The sequence below is a fragment of the Physeter macrocephalus genome, unplaced genomic scaffold (assembly GCF_002837175.3).
Source record: "Physeter macrocephalus isolate SW-GA unplaced genomic scaffold, ASM283717v5 random_1075, whole genome shotgun sequence".
NCBI classification, from domain to species: Eukaryota; Metazoa; Chordata; class Mammalia; order Artiodactyla; family Physeteridae; genus Physeter; species Physeter macrocephalus.
The window spans coordinates 1-8,336 of record NW_021146354.1 but is presented as its reverse complement, the minus strand read 5'-3'; the positions used below and the strand labels follow the sequence as shown (position 1 = coordinate 8,336).

At 51.6% G+C, this 8,336-nt stretch overlaps 1 long non-coding RNA gene across 4 annotated transcripts; it reads right to left on the bottom strand.

Moving 5' to 3' along the window:
- Positions 1 to 6: 6 nt before the first annotated feature.
- Positions 7 to 7,900, bottom strand: LOC102990776 (uncharacterized). 4 transcript variants are annotated; one of them, XR_008616810.1, is made up of 5 exons: positions 7,322 to 7,900; positions 7,137 to 7,221; positions 6,193 to 6,358; positions 4,111 to 4,438; positions 7 to 1,992 (listed from the first exon to the last, which is right to left on the bottom strand). It is a non-coding gene; the product is annotated as an uncharacterized lncRNA (long non-coding RNA). The 4 variants fall into 4 exon arrangements; XR_003678804.2 differs by lacking the exon at positions 7,137 to 7,221 and having other exon boundaries at positions 5,984 to 6,358; XR_447409.4 differs by lacking the exon at positions 7,137 to 7,221 and having other exon boundaries at positions 4,111 to 4,357; positions 5,984 to 6,358.
- Positions 7,901 to 8,336: the final 436 nt, after the last annotated feature.

Here is an 8,336-nt window from a genome sequence, read left to right as displayed (position 1 = left end):
GGCTTCAGCAGTTGTGGCTCGCAGGCTCAGTAGTTGTGGCTCGCGGGCTCTAGAGCTCAGGCTCAGTAGTTGTGGTGCATGGGCTTAACTGCTCCGCGGCATGTGGGATCTCCCCGGAGCAGGGCTCGAACCCGTGTCCCCTGTGTCGGCAGGCAGATTCTTAACCATTGCGCCACCAGGGAAGTCCCTATTCTTTTTGATCCTTAAAGTCTTCCAGATTTGGTCAGTGGACTCCCTTTCAAGCTGGCTTCTGTGTCCTTTTGATATGAACTATTAAATTGTCTTTGAACATGTCTTTGCTTTCCAGCATGCAACACGTTCCTGACTCAGACCTACTATCAGCCAATTCTCTAGGGAGCCTTGGTTCTTTTTGGTAGAAAATAGTTAGAAACCAACACCTGGTCCCTAAGTGAGCTTATTGCCATGGGGTATTATTGATTCAGGCTCTTCCTGGGGGCAGAGCTAGAATATCAGATCATGACCTCATAGTTACTGATAGCTCCAGTTAAAATCCTACACCACAACCCTTGATGATCTGTACCTGGGGCTCTTCTGCAAAGGATGGGCTTCTCACCTGAGGCTGCAGCAAAAGGACACAGAAGGAAAGATTCCCTTGCCAGTCAGGTAGTTGTATCCCAGGGTGGGTGGCTGCCTGCCAGGCTTCTCAGAGTGGGCAATCTTTTGTACAGCAAGGGGAGGGTCTCTCACAAGGGAGGGCGATGAACATTCTCCAAATGAACAGTATCAAAACATCCACCTGGGACCCAATACTTACCTACCTGGGGATTTTTTTACATAAAATCAGTTTTTGAAGATTTTCTACTTAGGAATAAATTAAGGACAAAGCTGCTTTTGTAGTTTTCTCGAAGCAAATGACATCTTTCCAACTAAAAGCTACTTGACCAATTACCCCTGGAGAAAGGTCCCCCTTATTTCCTCTGAACAGATTTCTCAGTGGAATGTCGTGGCTAAGCCACCCACCCCTGTGGGTGAGACTACTTTCTGATTCAGCACACTGCAGAGGATTCTGTGTAAGTCTATTAGGACACAAACTTTGGTATCTGTTGCAATGCAATGTTTGCACGTGGTACACCTTCCCGTGAGATACTGGGTGATGATTACAAAATGGCTGGACATAGTATCCAGATTCCCACGGAGATATCCCCAACCCGGGTCTCGACTACAGTTATCTCAAGTCATTTCCACAACAGTCTTGAGACTCGGGTATTATTCCTGTTTTAAAAGATGAGGAAACCAAGACTCGGAGAGTCTGTGTTAGAACACAAAGCCAGAGAGCTACTATATTTTACTGATGCTAAGGTGCCGTAGATTTTAAGGCATATTTCATTCCCAGGTATGTTAAAATGTTGGGGGGGGGAGGTATGTTTTAGGATCAATAAAACATAATGGTTAGTGCCTGGACACTAGGATCTACAATCAAATTCAGATCTTCGTGAATGTGAAACCCACGCTCCTTGCACTTGACGAAGGACTTCCGGACAAGGAGCGGGCTGAGTTGTAGAGAGAGAAGCTAGGGCTGGAGAAGATGGGAAAAAGTTTAACCGTGTCAGCAGAGCCATGAATGTGAGGGCTTGCTTGGAGTGTGGACTCGGTGAAGAGTTAACCTGATGATAGTCAAGTGTCCAGATTAGCGAGCAGCTAATCTGCCTAAAAAGAAATACGACTTTTAGAGATGACCCAGGACTTTAGAAGGTGGCTTGTGATTGTTTTGATTTAGCGGTTCTAGGTGACTGGACATCGTTGGAAGCATTTGGGTGGGTGTCCCACGTTGAGAGCTGTGTTTTAGAGGAGACGTGTACGGTGTGGATCGGATGAGAAGGAAGCACAGGGCCGCTGCAATGTAGACAGGCAGCAAGTGACGAAGCTTGGACAGGGAAGGTGGCTCTATTTTGAGAAGAAGCATTCTCAGCAGCTAGTGACAGATGAGAGATGGATGGGGAGCCTGTATAATTTATCATCCAAACCCGACACCTTTGAGAGAGAAAACGAAGTGCTATTAATAACCACGCCACGGCCTTCCCTGGTGGCGCAGTGGTTAAGAATCCGCCTGCCAGTGCAGGGGACACGGGTTCGAGCCCTGCTCCGGGAAGATCCCACATGCCGCGGAGCAGCGCGTGCCACAACTACTGAGCCCGCGAGCCACAACCACTGAGCCTGCGCGCCTAGAGCCCGTGCTCCGCAACGAGAAGCCACCGCGATGAGAGACGCCCGCACCCCAACGAAGAGGCCCGTGCTCCGCAACGAGAAGCCACCGCGATGAGAAGCCCGCGCACCGCAACGAAGAGTAGCCCCCGCTCGCCGCAACTAGAGAAAGCCCGCGCGCAGCAACGAACACCCAACGCAGCCCAAAATAAATCTGTTAAAAAAATAACCGCGCCAGACAATAGGCATGAGCCGGGACCGTCGCGGGCAACCCCGACATATGGTTGCTCCACACAGAGAAAGGAGTGACCAGAATCAAAACTCACTCCGGCATTTCTTGCCCTGGCGACTGTGGGTTACTGTGGTTTCCAGGGCAGTTGTAAAAGCTCCTTCGTGTGCCAGGGTGGTGGCTGTCTTTGTGATCCCCCCCGTCCTCCCCGACAGGGCTTGTGAGGAATCACACAGCCCCACACAGGATGGGTTAAGAAACAGGCTTAACTCATAAGGAACAGGGAGCCACTGGGGTAGACATTCCCGAAGAAGGCGTCTCTTCCCTCCAACTCTGTCACCTCCCTCCCTTACAGGGCAAGAGCAAGAACTACCTCCTCAGGGGGGAAACAGTCTACAGGCGCACTGGAGGTCAGCGGTTAGCACAGTGTGGGAAATCCAGCGGCCCGGCACCTGGGGAGCTTGAGGCCGCTGAGCCTGTGGGACCCTGGGTTCAGGTGCATCTCGTCCCCGGAGAAAGGAGAAAGGCCTTCACCCAGCCAGGCCCCTGTCCCTGCAACCCAGAGGAGGCTCCCAAGGCTGTTTTGGGGGGCCTGGTTTAGGGCAGGGGTGGGACAGGAGAGTGCAAAGGGGTAGACAGAAACCATCAATTTACAATAAATTGGCCTCCAAGCAAATGCACTATACTGTGAACGATATTAAATATAATCTCCAAATTCCTTTGAGGGCTCAGGAGGCACTTGAGTCCTGTCAAGCTTAAGCGTGCCCATGAACAGCCCTGGCTATGCCCATTTATGCACGGGTCTAAGAGGATGCATGTGACACGGCCTGACTGCATGATCTCAACAGGGCCTGGGCCACTCTCCCAGCCTAAAGAGTCACCAGGTTTTGTGCCTGATTTCTAATGAACTAAAATTAGTCACAGGTGACAAGCCAAATACAGACTCTGAAGGGATGTCTGTGGGATGTAACGCTTGTAGCGATTCCAGTACATTCCACCAGTCTAACTTTAGCTTAGAGAATACCCCTGGAGACTGAGGGCCTGATTTGGAGACCTGCATTTAGAGACGAGCACATCGCAGTTTTGCTTTGATGATGGACATCAAGCGGGGGCCTCAAGGAGACTGGAATTTTGAGTCTGTCACTTCCTTGGTAAAAACAAAGAAATGACAATAAAAAAGAAAATCCACCAATTTCAGGAATCCTCCACTGCTCACAGAATTGTGTCTAAACTTGGCAACTGATACGCAAAACTCCCCTCTGTCTGATCTGTTTGTCCGGAAGTCTCATCACGTTTTCTGAGCCCCGCGGTCCATCTGATCTGGCCTCTGAACTCATCCTGGCCTGCCCTCTGGCAAGTTCTTGTACAGGCCACTCCCTCCACCTGGATCCTGTCCAGGACCCCTGCTGCGCTCTGAGCTGCAGACCCCTGGGCCCACCTGCCTAACTGGCCTTTCCGAAGATGCCCCCAACCTGTTCCTCCTCCTCTCCCCAGTCCTAGTGAAGGACAAGGAAAAAGTCTCTTCCAGTGTGTCTGCCAGGCTCTATGGAATCCATTGCCCCAGATACTTTTCTGAAACACAAACCAGGCCACTTCACTCTCCTGCTGAAGACCCACCTAAGGCCCCAAAGCTCAGACTCCTTAGCAGCCCATCGGGGGAGACGGTAGACTTCCGCACCCGCCCGCCAGAATCCTAAGAGTTTATACAGAGGCCTTACCGGGGTTCAGTTACATTGACCGTCCAAACGGTCTCAACACCACATTGCTCTCTCATGGCTGCATCCTTGGAACAGCTCCGGCTGCATCCTTGGAACAGTGGGCAGAACATATCTTCCAAGGACAGGGGAGGGAGGGAGGCGCCTCCAATTGCCTGGGTCCAGCTTGAGGCTCAGTTAGCGGTCAGGTCCTCTCGGTGACCTCCTCCAACAGGACCGGAACAGTGGGCCAGTCTGCTGAGTTGAGTCGCTAGGCAGGTGGGAAGGGGTTGGAAGTCAATGCTCTGAAATCATCCTTGCTGATCACGTGTGTATGTGTTGACGTGTATGCCTGCGGGCAGATAAATAGTACCTTTTTGGGATATGCTCTTGTAGTGTGACCTCAGGTCCCTTAAATTAACCTTCCTGAAGACTTGATGAAGCTCTTTTGTATATTATTAGGGAATAATACGAAAAACTGAGTACCCCAACTGGGTATGGTTGGCCACCATCTTGCGGTTCATTTCTGGTTAGCACCTCCCTTACAGAATGCTTATCAAACACAGATTATTCTGGGTTGGATATTCCAATTCTAATAAGCACAACAGTCAACCCATAACAGAAATAGCTAATTCCTTTTGTGAGCTGGGCCTTGGAAACCAGGCACACTCTTCCTTTCCAATCCCTCTGTTGTTGTGTGATGTTCCTATTTCTCTCTGCTTAGATTGAACTATTAGGTTCTCCTGACTCAGTGGCAAAAAAATTAGGGAAAGTTAGGAATACAGACTAGAGGATATGGTAAGAGTAGGAGGATAGAATTGCTTTAACAAAATTATCAGCACACAAAATTCTATCTGTAGGACTAATACAATACAGCATCGATGCACGGCTCCTTCATTTAAGGACCTCCTGTAGGAGTCTAATATGAAACATTTTAGGGAAAAAAAGAAACCAATATTGGGGCATTTCCCTCTCATTCAAGTCTTAGCTTGGTGTTGCCTATGTGACCTCCTAGAGTGGGAATTAATTATTCATTGTTTTTCTCTCCTATTACAAGCTTTCTAGCTACTTTTGGAAGAGAAAAGCGAGTGGCCTCTTTTAAGAGTTTCTGTGTGTATGTTGGTTTTCTTTGCCTGAGCTGTTATTTTCTGAACTGTCGCTTAGATTCAGTGGCTACAACTATTTCTCTCTCTCTCTCCCTTTTTTTTTCCCCTCTGACACATACCCATTTTCCTTGTTTTCCTCAGATCTGTATTTTCAAATCGTCTAGCTCATTAGAGTTAATCAATCACTCTGTCCCCAGGACACAGAGATGCAAAATTCAGAAGAGAATCTTAAACTACCGGTAAGGTTACCCACAGGGGTTTTAAACGTGACATGTTGTTGAAACGAGGGGACAAGGTTTATTTTCAGCATCATCAGCATTATTTTTACGTAGTCTTAGCACTGAATACATTATTCACGCATCACAAAGATAATCAGACAAAGAAAAAACACACAGTAGCACCCATTTATGTGTCTAGGCCAGTGTCTACTCCTGTGACATTATCTGCTGGTAGATTAGAGGTCAGAGGTGAAAACGACAGATTAGAGCAATCAGTCCAGTTTTTTTGTGCAAAACAGTGTTGGGTAGCATTTTACTTTGAGAGAAGGAAAAGATTTCAGAGTTGTGAGTAGGGAGCTTTATCATTAAATGGAGAGAAGTGCTGCAAGCCACATGTAGCAACTGAAGCTGAGCTTTTATGTGTCTTGGTTGTCAACAGCTTTTACTATCTCGACCTATCCTGACAACAATAATTAGAATTCCGGGGAGAAGGAGGAATGTGTCGGATCTTGCAGACATGTTTCTGAAAGCATATCGTGCTGTTTTGGACAATGGGGATATCGGGTTCCTCACCTCCTCTGCCCTGCAATTCTTCCCTCCAGCTGTGGAGTCCAGAGAGAATCTCCGAATATCGCAACCCCTGGGCTGGCTGTATCCAGTGCTAAGCAAAGGCCAGGTGACACAATAAAGCATCCTTTATCTTTCAAAAGCTCCTGCACTAGGACCAAGAGAGGGGACAACACCCGGGGAAAGATGGTCTTTCTTTTGTGGAAAAAAAATACCGGCATTGTTTCCACATTGCTGTTTCATGTGCCTCCCTGGCCACTCTCTACCGGGTTGTCGCGATTCTTTTCAAAGACAAGTCAGAAACGTGAGACGCTGCGTTGCCGGCAGGTCAAAAACCAAACTTCCTTCCACTAGTGGATCAGTCGAGGCCTTGGTGATCTCCTGCAAATACACATAAGGAACCGTGACCTCCACCTGCAAGTTCGTAACTTCACTCGTGTTGATTTCCCGACAGAAATGACTGCCTCCCCTTCCCAACCTCCACTTTACTTCCTTACAATTCAGGGCAGATGCCGTCTATTCCAAAAAGCCCCTTGAAACCTGACTCCTCCACCCTGTCCCTAATTTTGGATGCACGATTTAAGTAAGGACTCTGAGCCCTGAGTGATTATTTCTGTCACAGCAGTTATCACGATTGTCACCGGCCGGTCCTAGGACTGTGAACTTCCTATGCGTGGAAGCCATATCCACAGAGCTGAGCAATATGTTGGGCACATAGTAGGTGCTCAGTAAACCTCTGAGTGAACTAGGAATACACCCTCTTGAGGTATAACCTACATACAGAAAAGTGCACACATCTGCAATGTACAGATCAGTGAATTGCTACATATGTGTACACAGAGGTATAAACATATATAATGACCCCCAGAGGAACACTATAGAACATTCTCCAGAGGCTCCCTGGAAACAACAGGCTTTAATTGCTCTGGGAATGAGCCCCATCCATCCTGTGAAAGAAGGTTGGTTGCCTGTAGTGAACTCCAAGAGGATGTAAGATGCTCTGATTCATCACAGGTAGAACGCTCTGGAAGGGGAAGGGACATTTTATTCCAGAGAAAAGTGACAACGGGGATTAAAGAACAGAACCTTTAAAAAATGCAAATAGTGAAAAGGGAGCATAAACATTTACCTTTCTTCCCTCCCCCGCCCCCCGACTCACCCGGAAGCACCAGGGCCAGTGAGGCCCCGGAAGGAAGGTCTCAGGACTCTGTCACGCCCTCACAGCGCCTTACCCGTCCTGATACCTGTTGTGACCAGAGTGATTCTGAGCGACTGACCGCAGTCAAGGCTGCCCAAACCTGTGTGACACACGCAAGGGGTCCTGCTTCTAAGCTCCCCGCTCACCTGTGCCTCCCACGGGCCAGCGTGCGTTCTTCAGCCAGATGACGCGCCCGCAAGTCGGAGAGGAAGCCCCCAGACCCCTTCCCCATCGCTGCGGCCTGGCTTTCCTGACTTGTGAAGCCAGAGGGCCAGACGCTCGTGAACTGACCCAAAATGTTTTGTTTTTTTCTTTCCTTTCTCAGTCCAACCTTTGTATCATCACGTTATTCGCAGAGTACTAAAGACCTATGCTATGGGTGTGCAATCTCTCCCTGCAAGGGCACTGGGCCTGCGGGGGGGCCGGGGGGCGTCGGGTCGCTGGCGGCGGAAATGCGCTGCCGGGGGAGGGGTGCCCGATACGCCCGGTAAGGCTGCGGGCTGGGCGGTCGGTGGCTTGAGAAAGTGAGGATTCCAGTTGATTCCGCCCGTGGCCCTGACTCCCTTTTAGATAAGTGGCCGGGCGGCGGTCCTCTACTGCGCCGTCCCCCGCAGCTGGGAGGGAAAAGGCGGTCACGCTCCCTCGGTCCCGGGCGGGGTCCCCGCTACCCCCGGGACGCCGCCCCGCTCGCACGCCGGGGCGGCTGGGGAAGGCCGCCCGGCCCCGCCCCGCCGCGCGCGAACTGGGCCGCACCCGCTTCCCCCGGGAGGCGGCCCGCCGCGGCCGGGGCTGACGTCACAAGGCACCCAGCCGCCGGCGCCCCGCGGTGCGCGCCTCGCGCCGGGACCCGCCGTCCTCTCGGCGCGACACCTAGGCGCGCCCGCGCGCGTGCCCGTGCCCGTCCCCGCCCGCCAGCGCCGCCGAAGATGGCGAGCCCGGCGCCCCCGGAGCCCGCCGAGCAGGGATGCCCGGCTCCCGCAGCCGCCGAGCAGGCGCCGCCGCCGCCGCCCCGGGCTCCCCGCGAGGAGCAGGAGGGGGAAGCGCAGGAGGAAGGGGCGGCGGCGGGCGCGGGCCGGCAGGTGGAGGAGGCCGCCGGCGGGGTGGCCGCCGCGGTGACCTGGCTGCTGGGGGAGCCCGTGCTGTGGCTGGGCTGCCGCGCCG